The 22,165-nt window shown below is 33.3% G+C and overlaps 1 long non-coding RNA gene across 1 annotated transcript in view; it reads left to right on the forward strand.

Annotated features, from left to right (window-relative positions):
- The first annotated feature begins 4,390 nt into the window (after window positions 1-4,390).
- The window catches only part of LOC146997858 (uncharacterized), a 62,119-nt gene continuing 44,344 nt past the window's right edge, over window positions 4,391-22,165 (forward strand). The window contains exon 1 of the long non-coding RNA XR_015040913.1: window positions 4,391-4,541. This is a non-coding gene — a long non-coding RNA (uncharacterized LOC146997858). The remainder of the gene's footprint in view (window positions 4,542-22,165) is intronic.

Below are 22,165 nucleotides of genomic sequence, written 5' to 3' on the forward strand. Positions count from 1 at the left end.
CTTTAGGTAGTTATTTCCTATTATACTTCCTTTCTTGCATTAGGGTGGCCACAATTATTTTTGGCAGCACAGGCATCAACAATAGTTTGGCTATTTTTTACAATCCTCAAAATGGAATAGTACCGGGAAACTCAATAAGTAAATGAAAGAGAATAAGTTCTCATTATTTGTACTCAACTTTTGTCAACTTGGAAATATTTTGTAAACTATTTATTTTTAGCTTAAGTAAGTTATTGATCAATTCAAAATAATTAGATGGCTTGGTTGGTTTATGTGATAATGGCTAAGCCTTGAGTGCTAAGGGGAGGGATTCCTTTGTGGAGGACTTTGTGAAGGAAAAGTGGCTCACATGCATGTTACACCTGGGGAAAGCCAGGAAAACGCCCATGCAGTATGTGGGATTCCGATCTCTGACTGAACTACCAACGTTCAGTGCCTTTACTGCTCGGCAGCTGGTGGGCTGAACATAATTAGACTGATTTAGAATAAGCTGCTTTCATATTTTGCATTAGGTGCAAATTCAATGTATGTTTGAGACCACTGCTCTTAGAAGACAGCTTCCACAGAAAATCAAATGGATAATGTCTCAGAATAGTTTTATTATAATTATACAAACCTCCTCTGTCGACCTGCCTTCAGTGTGCCCTACAAAAGAAAAGAATTAATATATTATCTGAAATTAAAAAAAACATACATACTGATTCAGAGTATAAATAAATAAATAAATGAATAACTTATTTTCCTATAGAAAAATATAAATTTAGCAGTCATGATTTTAGAAAGCAATTGACACAATATAAAAATCAAAATTCCAGAAACAAAAGCAAACACTCTTTGAACATGTTAAGATTTCCCCCCCCCCTTTTTTTTTTTTCTTTAAAGGAATTACATCTGCTGCTTATCTTATCATTTGTCAATCATTATCAAACAAAGAATTAATTATCAATAACATTTGTCAATTTCACAATGGAAAAGAGAAAATGAAAGTTATATTTTTTAGACTACCTAAAGAACATATTATTAATATTCCTGTGCCTTAAAAACCAATAACAAACATGATACATATTTTTGAGGGGGGGACAGATTTGAGTTAGAGAAACAAAGTTAGACAGATTTGAGTTACAGAAACAAAGAAGCCCCATATTGTGAAAAGGCAGATAATAACCATTTCCTATGTTAGAAATATACACCATACTTTTGTAAAATTCTGATACACAGAAATATAATTTTGATACCAAATTCTAACCTCTAAAGCAGCAGTTTCCAACCTATATTCCACATGTACTTCCCACAGGCCCCTTGATGAATCCAGCAAAATAATGCTTCGCTGTTCTTCAGAGACACACATATCTAGGTCTTTTGAAATATTTTTTATCCTTTTTTGAAATCTGCTTGAAGCTTCTCAAAACTTAGCCTCACATAAATAGTTTTGCTGTGTTTTACTGCTTCATGTGCACTAATAATAAATACTGTGTATTCTTGTGAATGATATAAATATAATATAATGTAAAGACCGTCTGGAAAGAACAACTCTGATATAGGAAAACATCGTTATTAACAGGAGTTTTTATTACGCTTATCGACACACTGTACTGTACTGTACTGTATAGAGCACATACATTGTATAGAGCAGAAGCATTTGATGGAATATCAAGTCTCCTGTAAAGCAGCATCTAATTTCAAAAGACAACTGGATGCAAATTTCAAGCACAAAGTTTGAACATCAAATAGCCTCACAAATGTTTATGCCAGAGGATGAAGGAGTCAAATACAATGTCCTGTTATGGTGTCATATGATGGGAGGTGGTGTTTCAAGTGTTGTCATTTAATTTTCCATTGATCCTGGACACAGTCTGGAGGTTAATGCAGGTTAAGCATCCAGCTAAGTTTACCTTTCAGTTCTTGAGTCAGATGAACCAACTCATGATAACAACCGAGAGCTGATACTCTCTAAGTTCTTATGTAGTTTTTACCCAGCCACTAAGCTATTTATTTCTAGTACTTTCTGCTTCTCAAAATGACAGAAAAGCATATGAGGCCCAGATATGGTTAAAACTAATATAATGATCAATGATAGTTACTGAATTATAATATTTAGCATGGTAATACAGAGACCGGATCAAAATGTTGCCAAATTTGGCTGCAAAAATTCGTTTAAACAAAAGATTTCCAGCTTGGTGATTTCTTGCCAATTTAGCAAGATAGCCATTTACTCAATGTTAAACCCCCGTTTTTCCATTTTACCAGTGGAACACCTTCTCATGTTACATTCACAGAAAAATACAGTACAAAGTCCAACATCTGGACGTCCAGAATTTCCGGACTTCAAAGCCACCAAATTTTTTGTGCGTGCCTGTGTGTGTGTGTATGGTTTACGTATATGCACTTGATTTCCCCCCACAAACAACAAAACATACGTAGATTTCCAATTCTTAATTTCATTTTGGCACTTATCACTTTAGCTTAAATTTATGTGATCAGTAATTTCACTCTGTAGCTGCATATCTGCTAGGGCCACATCTCAAACTGATACATTCTACTACATAAGAACATCATTGATTTTTACACCTACTAACATTTTATATCCCTGGCACCAACCAACCTTGCGAATTATTATTTGTTATATTTTGGTTTCCTCACCAGCCTGTTTATGCAACACATGAAAATTGAGTAATGAATCATGAAGCAAAGCCTAACTTTTGTTTCTATTAGTAACTAAATAACAAAAGAGTATGGCAACTTTTCTGTTGGCATTACGCTTGGCGATGATTACAGGTTTAAGTTACCTCAGTGGCGTAACAGCCCCAATGGGCCAATGCCTGTTAGCACCCTGAAATCTGCTTTCTTGACCGTGGGCCCCGGGGTGCATATGCCCTGAACAAGTGGTCAGCTTGTCGCAAGAACCCCAGTTCCCAAGCAAACTTGGTACTCATTTTATCGACCCAAGAGATGGAAATCAAGCGAAGAAAGGCTCAGTCGACCTTGCCCAGCCTGGGGATGGAACCCTGGACCTGTGGTGCTGTTGCGCGATGATCTAGACAGATTTGAGTTAAATGAGCTAAAAAATGTTCACAAGGAAAAAGTTTTAAAAAAATATCTTTCAATATGCAAAAATAGATTGTTAATGATATTCATAGGCCAAAAGATTACATTTAGTGTTATTTCAATCAAGAATAATTGATTTGTTAATCACATAAATCCAGAAAAGGCGCCAGAGCGCGTATGGCCACAGCAGGCAGCACCGGGAAGATTAGGACCTGCAGAGACTGAATCATGCAGTAAGATATCTGGCACCAGACCTCGATAAGCCTTAAGTATATGTAGGAACTCAGAACAATTTGCCTTTCATCGCCAATCTCATGATATATAGCCAGTAATGTATAGCAGACACATTGAGCTAGGCTAGAATTACACTTTACTAATTTCAAGGAATTTCAATTAATATAGCAGATTATGCTGTTGATTAACTTTCTGATTTGATCTAGCTTATTATTTTTTGCAGGCCTCTGTTATTACAGTTATACAAATGTTTAATTTTATGAAAATTGAATTTGAACTTTCGATTATGTTGAAATGAGATTCTAATTCTCGAGCTGCAACAGGATTTACAAAGCAAAAGCCCATTTCAACGTCCAAAAAGTGGAATTACCGCAAAAAATGCATAATGGTATGGATTAATTACGAGAGGAGTATGGCATTGGAAAGTCAACTCTATATGACATAAGAAAACAGAAAAAGGAATTTTTTGAATTTTTTCTGGGTTCTGACAACCCACTCCCAATGAAAAAATATTCAGTAATAGAAAAATTATTCATTATACTAAAAGTGACAATCATTACAAAGTGATAACTAAATGGGTCAGACAGCATAGAAAAAAGGCTTGCCATTGATGGGTCCAATGCTGATGGCTCGAAGCCAAAATATTTCATGAAAAAATAAACTTAAAAACTGAATGCACATATTCACAAGTTGAATAACCAAATTAAAAAACCGCTATGGTATAAGGCAATTAAAAATTTCAGGTGAAAAAGCTTCTGCTGATAAAGAAACTGCTGAACTATTTGTAGATGAATTCATTGAATTCACTCACAGTGAAACGTTATCTCCAGAACAAATTTGCAATGCTGATGAAATTGGTCTTTTCTTCTGGCAATATATATAACAAAATAACCTTGGCTACATCTACAGAAAAGGCTCCAACTAGTGTCAAAGATTCCGAAGCGAGACTAACAATTTTAGCATGCATGAATGAATTTTGTTATCGGAAAAAATACATGACCTCGAGAATGTAAAATACATGACCTCGAGAATGTTAAGTTACAGAAATCAAATAGTTACACAAGAATTTCACACAATGGTGACAGTTTGAAAGCAAACTGTGGCGGGTACAGCCGATTTGCCTGTAACATTACAGATAATGTTTCAGAAGCTGCGTGGAAGAATCACGTGACTGACTGGAAATTAGCCAATCAGGAGAAAAGTGCTTGAAAGCTAATCGCAGAAAAAAACATGGCTGAATGCATTTTGGTTGTATAGTGCAGGTAAGTAAGAAAATGTTTACAATTACTGTTTGAAATATTTTTTGTTCATTTTATGCAGATTATTTTCATGCACTTTGCACTGTTATATGTAGTGAGTAAGTATTTTAACGTTTAAGCTTTGTGATTAAATTAATATCAGTGTTCGCAATGTCTAACGAGTTGAAAGAGTGCAAAATCTTTATTCCAAATGCAGATCTAATAGTAATATTTTGTCGTTGTGCATCCGATAAATTTTGCCTTAAATGGACCGTATTATTATTTATAACTAATTATTAAAAAATTTAATCACTGCTGTGGTATTTAATTGAAACGGTAATGCTGTTGTTGAAAACAAAATTAATCATGTTTGCGTTCGTTTGTAATCATCTGACCAAAGAACGTTTGACATCTTTTTCCCGGCAGGCCTTGCGGAGAAAAGTTTATGTAAAAACTCAGAATTCTGAACTTTATGTATAGTATATTTTTTGCTTACTAGGTTTGGTTTATTCTTTTTTTAGAATTACCTGATTAATTATACTTCCTTTATAATTCAGTCTAATATGTTTATGTAGGAGTGTGTTATGAAGTAAATATACAAAAACTTGAACAATGCGGTCGAGAATAGTGTTTATTCTTTAGTGTAATAAAATTTTTTTTTAAGTGGTATTAATTTCTTACGAAAATTTACTAACGTTTATTTTACTAACTAGATGCAACTTAATTATTCCATATATTTTAATAGACCATTATCAGCAGGGGAAAGATGGAAATGACCTAAAATATTTTTCTAAAAATTCGTTCGTTATAAACGAAAACTAAAATTTTATACATTATTTACAAAAGTATCATTTCATAATTTTTTATAAATGATAAAATTTAATATGAATTGTATATACAACTACCATTGCATACTTGTAAGTTTTTAAACATTTAATGTAGAATTTATGTTGATTTTATTTTGCCCAGTTTTAATACAGTTTTGAAGTATGGTCTTGTTACTAGGATAGCGTGAATCTGCTAATACAAGTTTAATACATTTCGTGACAAATGTTTCTCTTATTCATGTAATATAATATATAAATCATAAAATAAGTTTTCTTAAAAATAAATTATGATTGTTTATTGGAATTTCAAACAATTCTGTATCTGTATGTTAGCATTAAAAGTAAAATAATAATAAATTTTTAATGAAGCATTGATTTTACTATTAACAATGTAAATATATATATATATATATACACACACACATGAATAAATGGAAATGTAAGCTACTTTTCCTTACAAAGCCGTCCATGAATATATACTTCTCTTTAGGCTGATAGTCTTTGCATGCTTTGCCATATTCTATCAATCCAAATGATGCAAATATGCAAAAAATTTTACTTTCTTTGAAAGTTAATGCACGAAATGAAATTCAGTGCATTTGTAAACTACATTAGTTCTCTTATAGCTTGGCATTTAATTGCCCAATTATTTACTAGTCCAAACTAATGCAGAATTCAGATATCATTCAAATAAAAGAAAATTTAAAAGGTCTCATTTTTAGGGTCTCTTTTAATATTATTTAAAGTTAACCGAATTAATTTCAAATTTAAGTATTCATGCTGTTCAGTAGCATTATTTTGGGAAATCTTAAATTAAATAACTGAATGCAATATTTCTTGTTAATAAAAGAAAAGCAATGTTATGAAAGACTAGCAAAGTGGATTTCATGTTCTAATTATGTAAGGTCCCATGCTCTAGGGGTCATTTTTAAAAATTCTTAATTTAAAAAAAAGTATTTAATGTAAAGCTTCCTAACTTCACACATGTGGAATATTAATTCTATATATTATATCTCATTCTTATTTTGTTGATTAATTTCATAGCATTTCGTGTGACACTAGTAGTAATTATTAATTAAATTTTATGCAGGTTCTGATCTATGTTTTGATTTTGTTATTAATTACATAAGGTTTAAAATTATGTAAGGTACAAACACCTTCTGCATCTATTAATACATGCAGAAGTGAATGAAATTATGCCAGTGAAATTTTTTAAAATTTCCACAAAAACAAATTTCTGTGGAAAATTACAGTTATAAATTCTAAATGCAAACAAAGGAGTGAATTTAAAAGTTATCAAATAAATCAAAGTGTTGGTAATTCTTGCAGTTTTGCAGAAGAATTTTTATACTTTGCAGAATGGGAATATGATGTATGGTTTTGTTAGTATTAATTATTACAACTGAAGTATTGCAACTTAAACATGTAATTTAGCTTAAAATTTATTTGAACTTAATTTTCTAATTTATTTTGATCATGTATATTTCATAAGTCTTAAAAATGAACTTAATTTCTCATCCTACATTTTAACATAATTTTTTTAAAGAAGAAAAAGTCACATTTGTTTTGCTTAGTTGCACATGAAAATACATGCCTATATATAGAGATAGAGAAAGAGGAGTTATGTTTACTTGCAGACTTTTTTCCTCCTTATTACTAATGTTATAGTATGAAAATTAAGGAGGAAATTAAGCAATCAATTTAATTTTGAAGGATGTGATTACAGTACGATCATTTATTTAGGAGACATGTTTACAAAGAGGGAAAAACCATTCATTTTTTCCAAGCGGTCGAAACGAATTTTTATGAAATGTTATATTGTGTTATTTCTTCATTAATTTTTTTTTTCAGTTTTTATGCAAAGTTAATAAATTATTTTTACTTCTGTTCCTATAAGTCTAATTATCTTAAGATATTTACATGCAGTTTGTTTGTATTATGATTATGTTGTTTGCTGTATATTATGTAAAATGTAAAGAGTTCAATGAAGAAAATCTTTCTTCTAGAAAGAGCTGAGGCAAGAAATGGGTTGGCAATATTTGCTATAAGCCCAGAAGCAGAAGCACTCATGCCCACGGCCAATTTTATAATTTGCCAATTTCAACACTTATACAGACCACAAACCTATCGCCTTCGCTTTTAAACAAAATTTAGACAAAGCCTCTCCCAGATAAGCACAACAGTTGAGTTATATTGCTCAATTTGAAATAAATGTTCACTTTGTCAGTGAAGAAGTGTTGTTGCAGATGTTTTTCCTAGAATTAATAACATCTCCAATTGATTATGCAACTATTGCAGAATTTTAAGATGATGAAAGTTAAGAAATTTTAAGAAACAACACGAGGCTGAGAATGGTTCAGATTCCCATTTCAGGCACCGACAAATTGATTTACTAAGATGTCTCCAACAACAGTAACTGCCCATACATCTCCTCAAACTTTCGCAGGTATTTTCTTCTATTCCTACCCTATCTCATACAGGAATTAGAAGCACAAGAAAATTATTCATGAAAAGATTCATATGGCCAAATTTCAATAAAGGTTGCCAGTTATGGTGCAGGGAATGCAGAGAATGCCAATGCCTTTCTGCAGTATCATAGACGGAACTTTTCTACTATACACTTACATAATTTAAATTACAATATCAAAGATAATACCAAACCATTTCACCCAAAATGCACATATAATACAGTTACAAAATGTCCAACTGTGATAAGATAGCTAACCTGTAATGTGGGTTTAGGTATGCTAGAGGTGGCAAGGGAAAGCAGGATTGTATGATTTGGCAAGAAATCGCCCATTTGGTGACAAAATTGGGGCTGTGCCACAGACGGATAGAGAACATTTTAGAATGAATTCTTATCGGTTTGGCCCAGCCAAAAAGCTATATAAACCCTGCTTGTACATACAGCAGCAGTATAGTATATCATAGTTCGTCGAGAGTGCATCATCAAGTGTGTCGACCGAGTTGGCAGCTGCACTTTAGTGCTGCAGCATAACGTCTTCACCGTTATAGCCTGAAGGCTGTGTTGTTGATTGTGTCAGCGTGTTTGTCATAGTTTTTTGGAGACTATAAATGTGATTTTCTAAGTGTCCTGAGTAATACTGGCTAAATAAATTGTGTTTTGATTCTTCATTAAGTGTTGTCATCAAGCACTCCAAATCCACGGACCTGTACAATGCAACAACACTAAAAGAATGCTTAAAAAATTATTTTTATAGAAGTGAGAAAAAAGTTACTTATTTACAACTCAATCTGTATGTGATGTGTAATCTGTACAATTTCGGTGAAAAAGAATCAAAGAATTGATCAAACATGGCACTGCACACAATCTTGGCACTGAAGTCCTAAAATGAGAGACACACGATGCCTTAAGCCACATTAGGCTCTATAGTTGCAGAAAGAAAAGTCTAAGATTTCACTGAAGACAATGAGAACTGCAGGGTGTGATCTGTTGCAGAGCTAAAATGATGAAATCCCCAAAGCAAGTACACAACACTATCAAAAATTTATGGAGAAGTGCTTGCGGGGATACATGCATACTTGAGAGGTTGATATGCTAACGTTTTGATAGTCATCAGATGAGCTCAGCTCACATTCTAATAGTTACGTGCCACAATGCAGCACAGTGGGCACAAACAAATGCTTACGCATAATATATATATATATTACGCTACCATCGTATCACAGACTCTTAAGAGACTACTAAAAATAATCTAAAGTAGTCATCAGGATTTGTACACATTTCTGCACACAGAAATTAAGTACTTTTAAGGACCATTAATGAAAAAAATTAAGGACTTATGAGCAAATGGGAACTGAATAAATTCAATTAAAAAAATTATCCATGCCTAAATTTCACTTTTGCAATACCATCCTAAAAATGAAATAGATCACTAAGTAGTATGCATTATTACCAAACATGAATTAACATAATTATTAATAAGTTTGAGAATAAAATTAACTTTATGCAATTTATCAAGTAGCATTAAATATTTTACACTTATAATAGTAGGTCATATTTGAAAGATAAGTGGCATTTACGTTTTACTAACGGTTAGCTTTATCTTGATTTTTTTTATGTCTCATTTTGTCACATACTTGTTCAGTCTAGAGGTTTAGTAAATAAGCAGGTAGATGTTGTGTCAAACTGCATATGTTAAAATGAGAAGTAAGATCATAATCAGCATGATTCATAACATAAGACTAAATGTTATCACCGCTGCTGCTTGTCTAGAGATTAACCTGCTGATTAGAACAAACTTGAAAGGCCTGATGTACGCAAGGTTGGCAAGTGTTGAAAGTTAGTCAGGCTCTGTTTGATGCAGTTAGTGTCATAGCTTCATGTAGAGTTCCAGGTTTCGTAACCCAGTTAATATACTTTCAATAAGCCATTAAGGCAGCAGAGGTGATAAGATATTTTGTATTAATTTAAGTCTCAGTAGATGCATAGAATATGTTTTACTTGAATTTTTACATTTTTATATTTTATCTTGTAACCACAGTGAGTATTAATGAAAGGCAATAACTCACTTTAATATGTAAGGATAATTTTTAAGGGTAAGCAGTTAGTTATAAATAATTAAATTAGGTAGTTTGATAACCTTAGTCATTATGGATTTACATGGCCACTATTAAATTTTATTTTTTAACAATATTCGTTAAAAAAAACTATTAAAATCAAAATATAATAGCATTTCACAGTTTAAAATACATGTAATTTGAATTTAGGATAATTAAACTTTAAAAGCTACATAACATTTGTCTTAAAACAACAACACTCAAAAAGTATTTATCAGTCATTTTAATTTGAAACCTTCCCAAACATTTTGGCTACCGATTATCCATTTTGGATATCGATTTTATTCTCTTTAAGCATCTTTTCTAACAATTAAAGATTTGTCTCACTATGCAAACCAATGCTCTCGCTAGTTTCTGCGTGCTTTATGTCCTAACTTGCCAACCTCTCCACAATGTACACTGCTCAAAAAAAAAAAAATGGGACAGTCCTATATCTCCCGTTTTACTGGGCCGATTGACAAAATTCAAATTGCGTTCTTCATGTCTCGAAAGCACGACTTAGGATATATATTAGATTTATATATAGCACTATTCTAACATAGGTATTTTGACACAAAATAGGCCCTTTTTCTGAAATAACATACCAATTTTTTTACATATTCCGATTCTACAACTCAAATTACGCCTAAATATGAAATTTTGTAAAATTTGGAGCGAAATTTACGGAGAAATTCACAAATTTATGTTGGCACTTTTTTGTCAGTTTGCGCCAAGAATACTTCACTTGGCGAACTTAATATATGGCAACCTAGTTTCCTTTCCCGTGAGAGAAAAAAAAGCCACCATCGTTCCTTTTTTCCAAATAATATTCTTTATATTATATTTTTAATTATAACTTATTATTTTAAGTAATTTTTTCTATTTCGAATTTCATTTTAATTGTTTAAGTTGCATGGTTTTTTTCGAATAACTGTTTTAAAAATTTCTATTTACCTATTCGAACTGCGTAAATAAAGGTGCAGCGTTTATTTTTTTTTTTTCAAATCATTTTCTTTATATATATTTTTTGTCATCGTTATTATTTTAGGTATTTTTTAAATTCTTATACTTTTATTTTAATTGTTTGTGTTGCATTGTCTCTTCAGATAATTGTTTTAAAATTTTCTATTTATTCCATCGAACTGAGCATTTTAAATATATTTATTAATATAAATTTTCCAGAATTTGATTTTATTTATTTGAATTGTGTTTCTTTAGGAGGAATACTTTGCAACCCAGACTACGATGCGTTTGAAAACTGCATTTATTAAAAGAGAAAATACAGTAAAGCGCAGTTAACACACCTTTCAATGTTCCGTTCAGAAAAGATATATATAAATAGGAGAGATGTATAACCGACATTTTAACTTAGGATGACTTGCATACACTGCTTTAAACAGTTTTATCATTGTGCCCATTGCTTTACACAATTTTATCCTACATTTGGTTTCTTAAATGTTATTCATATTTTAGTCAAATATTTTATTTTTGAACTCGTAAGAATCAAATATCACAAGATTAAAAAGTTTTAAACTAAAAAAAAAAAAAATACAAATACTAAATTTTACCCAAACATTTATTTTTTCTTCTCTTTTTCTTCAGGCAATATACTTTATTCTTGCTCTTTTTCTTTAGGCATTCCGCAAGTATATTAAAAAGCATCCAACTTTTCGAAATATCTTGATATTTCTGACAATCATTTTAAATAAAGTTATCGCCTTCTATTTCATAAAGGCCCATAAACGGCCGAGCGGTAAAGTCTCTGAACACTGGTAGTTCACTCCGGGGTTCAAATCCCGGTAAACGGGCTGGTTGCATGGGCGTTTTCGTGGATTTTCTCATGTGTATCGTGTATGCCAACTGGTTTCCCTTAGAAAGTTCTTCACAAAGGCATCCTTCTTTTTAGGCAGATAGCCCTGCTTTGACGTAACATAAAAATCCAATTCAATCCATTTCATCAAAATTTGGTCAGAGCCTTTATCAGTCTTTAGAGGCTAAACACTTTGAAGGTATGAGATGAAAAGAAAGACTGGTTTCATCAAGAGGTTTTCGTTTATTTAATTAGGGAAAAGCACACTAAAGCTATCTGCCTAAGGGGAGGGATGCCTTCGTGGAGGACTTTCTAAGGGAATTCCGACAACAATTGTGTCAAAAATTCCGAATTACTGAAGCTGAAGTAAAAGATTTAGTATATGTTCACTGTATGTTAATAATGTAATCAGATTGTAATAAAAATAGATTATAGAATTTGCGCTGATGCAACTTTTTGTCTGACTGCACAACATGTAATGGAAGAGAAGGCTTGTAGAGATCTGTTTTTGACATGCCTCTAAAATTAGATGTCATACTCCTTTTGTCTCTTCAATGTCAAAAAAATTTCCTTTGAGAGGCAACTTTAGTTTTTGGAAAGAAAAAAAAAATCACAAGAAGACAAATTTGAAGAACATGCAGGACGATTGAGTACACATACTTATTTTCAGAACACAAGCGGTTCTCCGACTGGTTATTGAATAATGAAAAGATGCATTGTCATGCAATGCAAAACATTTGGAATACGTTTTCTGACTGAATAACGTAAGATTAAAAGTCATCTGCTTAATTCAGAGCCATTTACAAGTCAACTACACGGCAATTGCAGAATCGTTTTGATCCTGAGCTTGTAAGACAAACCTAATATCACTGGATTTAAACAATTCTTTAATCTTGCGAGAACATACCTTCTTTAGCTCATATTCCAAGAATATTAAGTGAATACAATTATTGCAAAAGAAATTGAATATTCATTTGCACTACGGCTTGGTAGTTAACTAACAAATTAACAAAACTGAAATTCTGCTTTTTGCGTCTAAGAATACAACAATATTTTTTAAATATTTACAAATAAAATATTAAATTGGAGATTCACTTGGAGCCTCATCAGTTGCCTAGCATTTGAAGATTGTTAAATACTCATTGTTTGTTGCGACGTCTAACCCAGGCTGCATGGTTGGTTTCCATAGTTTTCTATGTTCTCCTTACAAAGGTTCTCTATGAAAGCATCTTAATCAAATAGCTCCCATGTTGTTTCTATGTTCAAATAACCAACTAACTTAGTTTAAGGCGCGATTTCCAAGTGAAGTTACTAGCAAAACTCGAATACTCATTAAAAATCATGTAGCTTGCCAATCGAGAGTAACATGAAAGATACGGCACCAATAATTGAATTGCTCTTACTTTACGCTGTTTCTAAACTTAGATGGTCATTCCTTAACTAAATAGCCCACCAGCGGCCGAGTGGTAAAGACGCTGAACACTGGTAGTTCGGTCCCGCTAACGGGACACTAACACTGGTAGTAACGCTGAACACTGGTAGTAGGTTCGAATCCCGCTAACGGGCTGGCTGCATGGGCGTTTTCGTGGATTTCCCCATGTGTAACGTGCATACCAGCCAGTTTCCCTTAGAAAGTCCTCCACGAAAGCATCCCTCCCTTTAGGCAGATAGCCCTCGTGTGCTTTGCCATAATTAAATAAGCCATCCAATCCAATTCAATCCTTAATTAAATATAATTGATTTGTAACTTCTACTAGAGTTGACGGCAAAAATTGAAGTGTAAATAAATAATATCGTGTGCAATCTTGATTAATATAAAATTAAAAATATTTGCATTCAGACAGAAAGGTTTTTGAAATATTTGCAGTTACTTTATAAGAAGGATTTATTAATAACCGTAATAATTACTTATTATACTACTGATCAGGATTCAGTTCTTGACAATTACATTCTAAATTAGAATTTTAAGGATTGTCCACAGAACCTGCTGACTTATCCAGCCATTAAGCAGCTGCAGATCATTTCTACATAACCATTGAACTTCCATTAATTCAGTCTCTAGAGGGTTGTATGTTTATATCATAATTTGACTTTTATAAAATGATTATTCTAAATCTTATATTTCTATAAAAATACACTGTGATTTAAAAATATGGATGATAGTATCAGCCGCTCTTTCAGCCACTTCATAAGCAACAGTTTGTTTAGAAATAAATTATGCAGTTAATGTCATAAAATATTTTCATAAAATTCAAATAAACATCAAATGAAAATTCTCAGTTTTAGACAATTCGAATTAAGCGAAGTTAAAGTAAAGTAGCAGACGATAAAACGCCGAAGGTGAAAATTTACTCTTACAAAAATTTACTCTTATTTTTTTAAAAAAAAGGAAGAAAGAGAGAAATTAAAAAAATAGTTAAAAATTTGAATAATATCATCTATAATTTAAAAAAAAACTTTTCATATAGTATTAATAAATATTTATTACGCATCTTTAAGAGAAACAATATCGTATTATTAATTCTCCGTAAAATTTTACTTGAAATTTAAGGTTAAAAATAGCTGTGGCAATACAGTGTAACAATAATCCATAAACCACATTTGGCGTTATTATCGCTCAAAAAAAAGATGCCAAATTTCAAAACGCGAAAATATGTAAATTCGTGTATATCTTAGAAAATTTTGAATAAAAAAGTCTAATTTTTTGCAGATATGCTTAAAAATACACCTACTTTAAGATGATGGTAAAAATTTTATAGGTTATAATTCAAAGAAATTTTAAAAATAAAACACAAAAAATGGGTAAATTTTATTTGGAATGAACCTAAGTTTTGAAATGTGAAAGGAAAAATCAAAAAAATTTAATAAAAAAAGAAATATTAATACACATTTGCCAAATTCAATTAACATTGAGGAGCTAAAATTTTGAGTGCTAATATTTTAAAAACTACTCGTACGATTTTTACAAAACTTGGTATTCTGGCATAATTTGAGTCGTAGAATCGAAATATGTAAAAAAATTGGTATGTTATTTCAGAAAAAGTCCGATTTTGTGTCAAAATACCTATGTTAGAATAGAGCTATATATAAATCTAATATATATCCAAAGTCGCACTTTCGAGACATGAAAAACGCAGTTTGAATTTTGTCAATCGGCCCAGTAGAACGGGAGATATAGCACTGTCCCTTTTTTTTTTTTTTTTTTTTTTTTTGAGCAGTGTACCTATGAGGGTTTACTTTATCTGGTAAAAGTTAAATAGTTCGAAACCTCCGACAGATGTGAAGCATATTATCGCTATGTCTGAAAGTATTTACAATATCATACAAAAGTTATAAATAAGCTTCTTATTTAAAAAGAACTTTGAACATGAAGCCATTTTCTGATGCTAACAAAATCAATAACAGCTAATGGTGATGAAATTAAAGAAGAAGAGTCTAATTCAAACCAAAAATGTGGACTAGTGGTCAAAGATTATACAATTTAATTTGGTTCAGTAACTCACTAAGTAGTATGCATTATTACGTAACGTGAATTAACATAATTATTAATAAGTTTGAGAATAAAATAAACTTCATGCAATTTATCAAGTAGTATTAAATATTTTACACTTATAATAGGTGGTCATATTTGAAAAATAAGTGGCATTTACGTTTTACTAACAGTTAGCCTTATCTTAATTTTTTTTATGTCTCTTTTTGTCACATACTAGGTCTATCATATGAGGAAATAGAAGTGGGAAATTATAGTAAAGGCTCAAATCATAAACTATTGGGTAATTAACATACCATAATAATAACTGCACATATCTTTGAAGAATATTTTTTTTTTATATATTCAGTTTCTTTCTTCAAGAAGTTTCCTTTTCATTTTAGAATTTTTGGATTTAATTAAGAATTTCCGTTATTCTAAAAAACACTAAATGCATTTAGAATTTATACAAATGGTGGCTAATTTTATTTCTTTAGTAATATGAACATTCAAAAGAAATATGAAATATATATTGTAAAGGCCGGTTACAGAGCTGATGTGCCAGAATTTTTAGAATTTAGTGACACACCGAACAACAAAATCTAGAAATGGCAAAACTTTTAGAATTTAGAGCAGACACTGGAAGCAGAACTTAGAAGGGGACTAGGCAGCAGAATTTCGGATCCACAGAGATTGCATCAGGTGGGAAAAAAAGGTGTACCAGCTCTGTGTATGATGCATTAAGACATACTAGATTAATCTTTTAAATTGAAAGTTTTCAACCTATTTATTAATAAAAACATCCCTATCTATAATGCCTGCACATGTGATAAGATTAGAAGCGTTTTTGATATATTCCATGCTTGTGTCTAGTGAATAGTAGAGAAAATAAAGGAAAGATAAACATGTTAAGATTCTAGTATCAGAAGTAAAACATTCAAATATTATATTTTCATTGTTCTTCCAAACGTTCTCCAAAAAGTAAGAAATTCATTGCAAACTTTCTGTAAAATAAATCCATTATGTGTTGATACCATGGAGACATTTTTCATTTTGTCACATATTTCTCGAATCTGCTAGAATCGTGGCTCTATAAATCTTGCCAAGCTGCAATGTCTAAAATCCTTTAAAAAAAATTTCCCTACCAATTTTGTAACAGCAAAAGGCCAGAAGCAGTTTGGAAAAAAAAAGGGGGGGGAAGTGTAAAATTAATTTTATAGAGAAAAACTGATGCATATTCTAAGAATTCTAAATACTCCAGGACAATTACATGGAAAAAACTCTTACTATGAAAAAATTAAAAAGACATTTTTAATTAATTACATAGATAATTTTAATTTTCTTTTGCTAAGAGCTGTTTCATAAATTGTGCTTTATAGTATTATACCTTATTTATTTTTCAGATTCAAAATATTGTATAATAAGTTGCCAAAATAAAACTTTATAATAGAGGGCTATCCAGAAAGTAGATTATGTTTTGGAATAAAAAAATAAACAAAGTATAGGAAACAAATTTTATTATATACAGATGAAAGCCACATTCAAATACTACTTTTCTACATAGTCACCATACAAATTTAGGCATTTATCGTAGGGATGTACGAGCTTGGAAATTCCTTCGCTGCCTGCGCCTTCAACCACTTCGTTACCTCTTCTTGCAGCTGTGCGTCGTCATCAAAACGCTGCATAGCCAGCCACTTCTTCATTGCTGGGAATAGGTGGAAGTTGCTCGGTGCCAGGTCGGGACTGTACTGCGGATGAGGAAACAACTCCCACTTAAAAGATTCAAGAACTTTACGAGTGACATTTGCCGTGTGGGGCCGGGCGTTGTCGTGAATCAACAAGATCTTAGAGCTCAACATTCCTCTGCGCTTGTTTTGAATTGCTCTTCTGAGTTTTTGGAGAGTTTGGCAATACCTTTGAGAGTTTATTGTAGTGCCTCTTTCCAGGAAGTCCACCAAAATTACACCTTTTCTGTCCCAAAAAACAGTCGCCATCATCTTCCTTGCCGACATTGTTTGCATGCATTTCTTGGGTTTTTGGGGAGAACTTGTGTGCCCCCACTGCATTGATTGCAATTTCGTTTCACAGTTCACATGTTTCACCCATGTTTCGTCACCAGTAACGATGCGATCGAGTAAAGAGTCACCATCCTTATGGTAAGCGTCCAAAAAGTTCAACGCTGCAGCCATTCGCTGATTTTTGTGGTCCTCTGTCAAGATTTTTGGAATCCATCTTGCACAAAACTTGTGGTAACCAAGCTTTTCGCTGATGATTTCGTGCAACAAACTTCGCGAAATTTGTGGAAAACTCAAAGAAAGTTCCGTTATTGTGAAATTTCGATTTTCACGGACTTTAGCATCGACTTTTTCGAGAAGTTCGGCGGTCACTATGCTGGGTCTCCCACTTCGATCTTCGTCGTGAACATTGGTTCGGCCATTTTGAAATCTTATGACCCACTGACGCACTCCACCTTCAGTGATAATGTTGTCCCCATACACTTCACGAAGCTGCCGATAGATTTCTATCGGTTTACAGTTTTTTGCAGTCAGAAACCTTATTACTGAGCGCACCTCTCAGCTCGCGGGATTTTCAATTAACGCAGACATTTCAAACCGTCACAGTATCTGAACGGAGCACAGCACGAACCTCTCACTAGCACGGCTAGATGGAGACTGAGCTGCGCAACGCTCTGACCCCAAGATGGCCGCGCTAGCCCCGCCCCTAGCGGACACAGACGGAAACGTAATCTACTTCCTGGATGGCCCTCGTACATCGAAGCACACAACAATTACCTGTATAAGGGGAGTTATGCCTTCGCGGAGGACTTTCTAAGAGAAGCTGGCTTGCATTTACGTTACACAAAAACCGTGACTCCAACTATTTAGCCGGGATTCAAACCCAAGCGAGCTACAAGTGTTCAGCCATCTTTACCGCTCTGCTTTACCTTCTTTACCTTCTTACGCCATCTTTACCTTCTTACTTACTTCTTCGCCCTTTTTCTCTGCTGTAAGCAACTATGTTTAAGTTAATCTCTGTCATTAAAAATGTTCATTGATATTACAATCTATTTAGGCCCATTAATTTCTTCAATGGTTATGGGCCCAGGAACGTCTCAACTGTGCCTAATTAGCACAATACTTATTTTAAAATGAACATTTTGAAGTTTTTGAGCATTGAACTCTTAAGCCTAATTCAGTGCAAGAACTGTTACGTCTAATCAACGGTACGAACTGATCAGTGTTCAGTTAAGCCTATTTTTATAGCGCTCAATCTTGTTTTTTTTGGGGGGGGCTGTGAGAGACTGTATTACAACATTATGTCGCATTTGACTACTATAGAAAAGCTCAGAAAAGATAATTTTGACAGTTGGAAATTACAAATAGAAGCAGTATTGATTAAAAACGACCATTGGGATTATGTAATCAGTAAAGAGCTAGAACCTGCTGAAGGAACCGAGGAAGAAAAGAAATGGCTCCAAGCTGATCAAAAAGCTTGTGCAGATATAATTCTTGCTATTAATCCTAGTGAACTGTGTCATATAAAGCATTGTGTGACATCAAATGCTGTGTGGAATAAACTCAAATCCGTATATGAATCGAAAGGACCTGCGAAGAAGGCTACATTATTAAAACAGCTTTTATTTAGAAAAATGGTGGAAAGCGAAACGATGTCTAAACATTTGAATTATTTCTTCGAATTAGTTGATAAGCTTAAACAAATGGAAATTGACATAGCTGATGATTTCTTATTGATTCTTCTGCTCTATAGTATTCCAGAAAATTTTGAAAATTTTAGATGTGCCATCGAATCAAGAGATCAGTTACCTAGTCCCTAATCTTTGAAAATCAAAATGTTAGAAGAATGGAAAGCAAGAAAAGGGAAAATGTCTCAAGATTCACAGAATGCATACTATACTGATTATAAAAGACGAAATCAAGAACAGAAGAAAAATGAAAAATGGAAGGTAAATTCAAACAAAAATTTTCCTGCTGAAAGAAATTTTCAAAATTACTGTGTGTAATTAAGTGTAATTACTGTTCGAAAATTGGGCACAAGGCATCTGAATGCAGAAAGAAAATAGCTGATAGAAAATATGCGCAATCAAGGGAAATCAAGGTTCTATGATGGCTTCTAATTATGAAGAGCAGATTAGCTGTAAACAATGCTTATCAGAAGACCTCCTCATGGTACTTAGATAGTGGCTGTACATCTCACATATGCAATGACAGAAGGTTATTTTCAGAATTTCACCCTCGAACGAATTCAACCATAAAGTTAGCAGTTGACAAAACAGCAAAAATTACAAGAATTGGAACTGTCCTTATAACAGTACCTAACGGAAATAAGACAATTAAACTTAAGCTCAAAAATGTGTTATGTGTTCCGGAATCAAAATGTAATTTGCTGTCAACATCTAAAGCTACTGCAAATAATCGTTCAGTGATTTTTACAGAACGACATGCTAGAATAATAGAACCAAATGGATCTATACTATTGCAGGCTATTCGTCATGGTGATCTTTTATTATATACAACCAAGCACTGAAACAGCTGCAATAGCTCAGGTAAGTGATTTTGTAAAGTGGCATCTTAAATTAGGTCACTTAAAAATGAGTCTGATTTGAAAAGACTTAAGTCTGATAACATGGTTAGAAATTTAAATTTTAATAACACTGAATCTCTAAAAGACTGCAAAGTCTGTATCCGAGGAACAAACTGTGCAACCTTTTCAAAAAGAATCAAAATTTCAAAGTGATGAATTACTGAACTTGATTCACTCAGATTTGTATGGACCTATGGGAGTCCCATCCCATGCTGGTTCGCGTTATTTTGTTACTTTCATAGAGGACAAATCACGTTATGTCGAAGTCAGTTTTCTTAAAACTAAAGATGAAGTGAAAAATGCATTCATTAAATACAAAGCTGCAGTCGAAAAAGAAAATAAAAATCCTTCGGACATCGCGGAGAAGAATTTAATAAATATATTCAAGAATGCGGGATTAAACGAGAATTCTCTGCACCAATGACTCCTCAACAGAATTTCAGAGCTGAACGCATGAACCACACTTTAACTGAAATGGCCAGATGTTTGTTACTACAAAGTAATCTTTCCCAATCCTTTTGGGCTGAAGCCTTGAACTGTGCTGTTTATATTCGTAATCCTTGCCCAAATGGAAGCCTGGGTGTAAACAAAACACCTTATGAGTTATTTTTTGGCATCAAGCCAACTGTATCTCACTTCAAAGTATTCGGACAGAAATGTTTTGTACTTAATAAAAGATATATTTTATTCTGATACATATTCGTTCTGATTCCGTACATATTTATTCTGATGCTCTCTCGGCCCTACAAGGCTTGGCAAATCCGGAACCAAGCAATAGACTTCTTTTGGATATAAAAAACATTTATAACAAAATAAGAGAGAAAAATGCTATATATTTTCATTGGGTTAAGGCACATATTGGTGTTATCGGGAATGAAAGGGCGGATATGCTAGCTAAAGAGGCTGCGCTGGGAGAGGGTGATATTTATGAGGCTATTAATGATTCCAGAAGAATTACCTTGAGAAAAATGAAAGCAAGTATAATTGAAAAATGGGCTCGGGAATGGAATGGTTCAAATAAAAATAAGGGTTACTTGAGGATTTTGACCATAAAAAGAAAAATGGATCTATTTAATAATATAGATACTATTCAAGTTATCACGAATCATGGTAGATTTCCGGCCTATTTAAAACGATTTAATCTCCAGGGCAATGATCAATGCTTCTTGTGGGAATCTTGTGGGAAGTTTCTGCAGATTTTTTTAGGAATAAAAATTCCTGAAAATATCTAGGACAAGGTAAAGTTACCTTTTCGCTTAATTTAAAATTTTAGATCGACACGTTCTCTTCTAATGAGGGTGGCCTAATCCAAGATGCAATATCGATCGGTTAATCTCCAGGAACATATAAACAATTCTTAAATGAACTTTTGTATTAAAGACATGCTCAACAGTTCCTAAGCTAACTAAAGTGCAATGAAATTATTTAAATGTTTCTTGATATTCTGATATGAAATTAGTTAAATTTCATTGCTAATCTGAAAAATATTTTTCTCATTATTTAATGTTATCATTTGGTTAATACTAATGAAACAACCGTGGACAAACATTATCACACTAGCGCCTACAGTAACATGACATTTACTGTAGAACATTTATTTTAGGCATCATAGACCAAGAAGAAATTGCAGCATTTCAGATGCTCACTTATCATCAAATCGTTTTTCCTACAGAACTGCAGTAGTCCCAGAATACAATTGCAATATAGTGTTAAGAAATGTACAGGCACGGTGAGATAGCTTCCCCACAAAGCAGTTTTAGGGTTGCCGTAAAATGCCAAGGGAAGTGTAGGGTTGCCACATTTGGCACGAAATCACCCATTTGGCGAAATTTGGCCACAAAATTGACAATATACCATGGACGGTTGGAGAACCCTCTGGAAAGAATTCTTACCGGTTTACTCCAGAATGTTCCCGAACACAAGCCGAAAGCTATATAAACCCTGCTCGTCCGCAGTCAGTCAGTGTGTGTGTCTCTCATCGAGAGAAAGTGTCTCTCTCATTGAGAGTGTGTGAGCCTCGTCTAGCGAGTCAATCCCTGCGGAGTCGATCGAGTTGACAGCCGGGCAGCGAGTGCCGAGTGTGTCATCAAGTCCACTGAAGGAGTCTGTTAGTGTATCGCGGTTAGTGCATTGTCGAGAGAGCATGTTGAGCTCGGGAAAGACTGAACCGAAGAGTGTGCTCGTGTGTCGGCGAGTGCATTGCAAGTTGCAGCATGGAGAGTCTCGAGAGTACGTGGAGTTCCGAGAACGACCAAGCAGAGCCGGGAACTGTACTCCGGAAAGCAGAGTCGGGTGCTTTGCACGAAGCTGTCTTCACCGTCATAGCCTGATAACCTGAAGGCTGTGTCGCTGATTGTTCCAGCGTGTTTATAGTAGA

Source organism: Stegodyphus dumicola, chromosome 4, assembly GCF_044657685.1.
Source record: "Stegodyphus dumicola isolate Sdum_Otavi_A_Nest chromosome 4, ASM4465768v1".
Lineage (NCBI taxonomy): Eukaryota > Metazoa > Arthropoda > Arachnida > Araneae > Eresidae > Stegodyphus > Stegodyphus dumicola.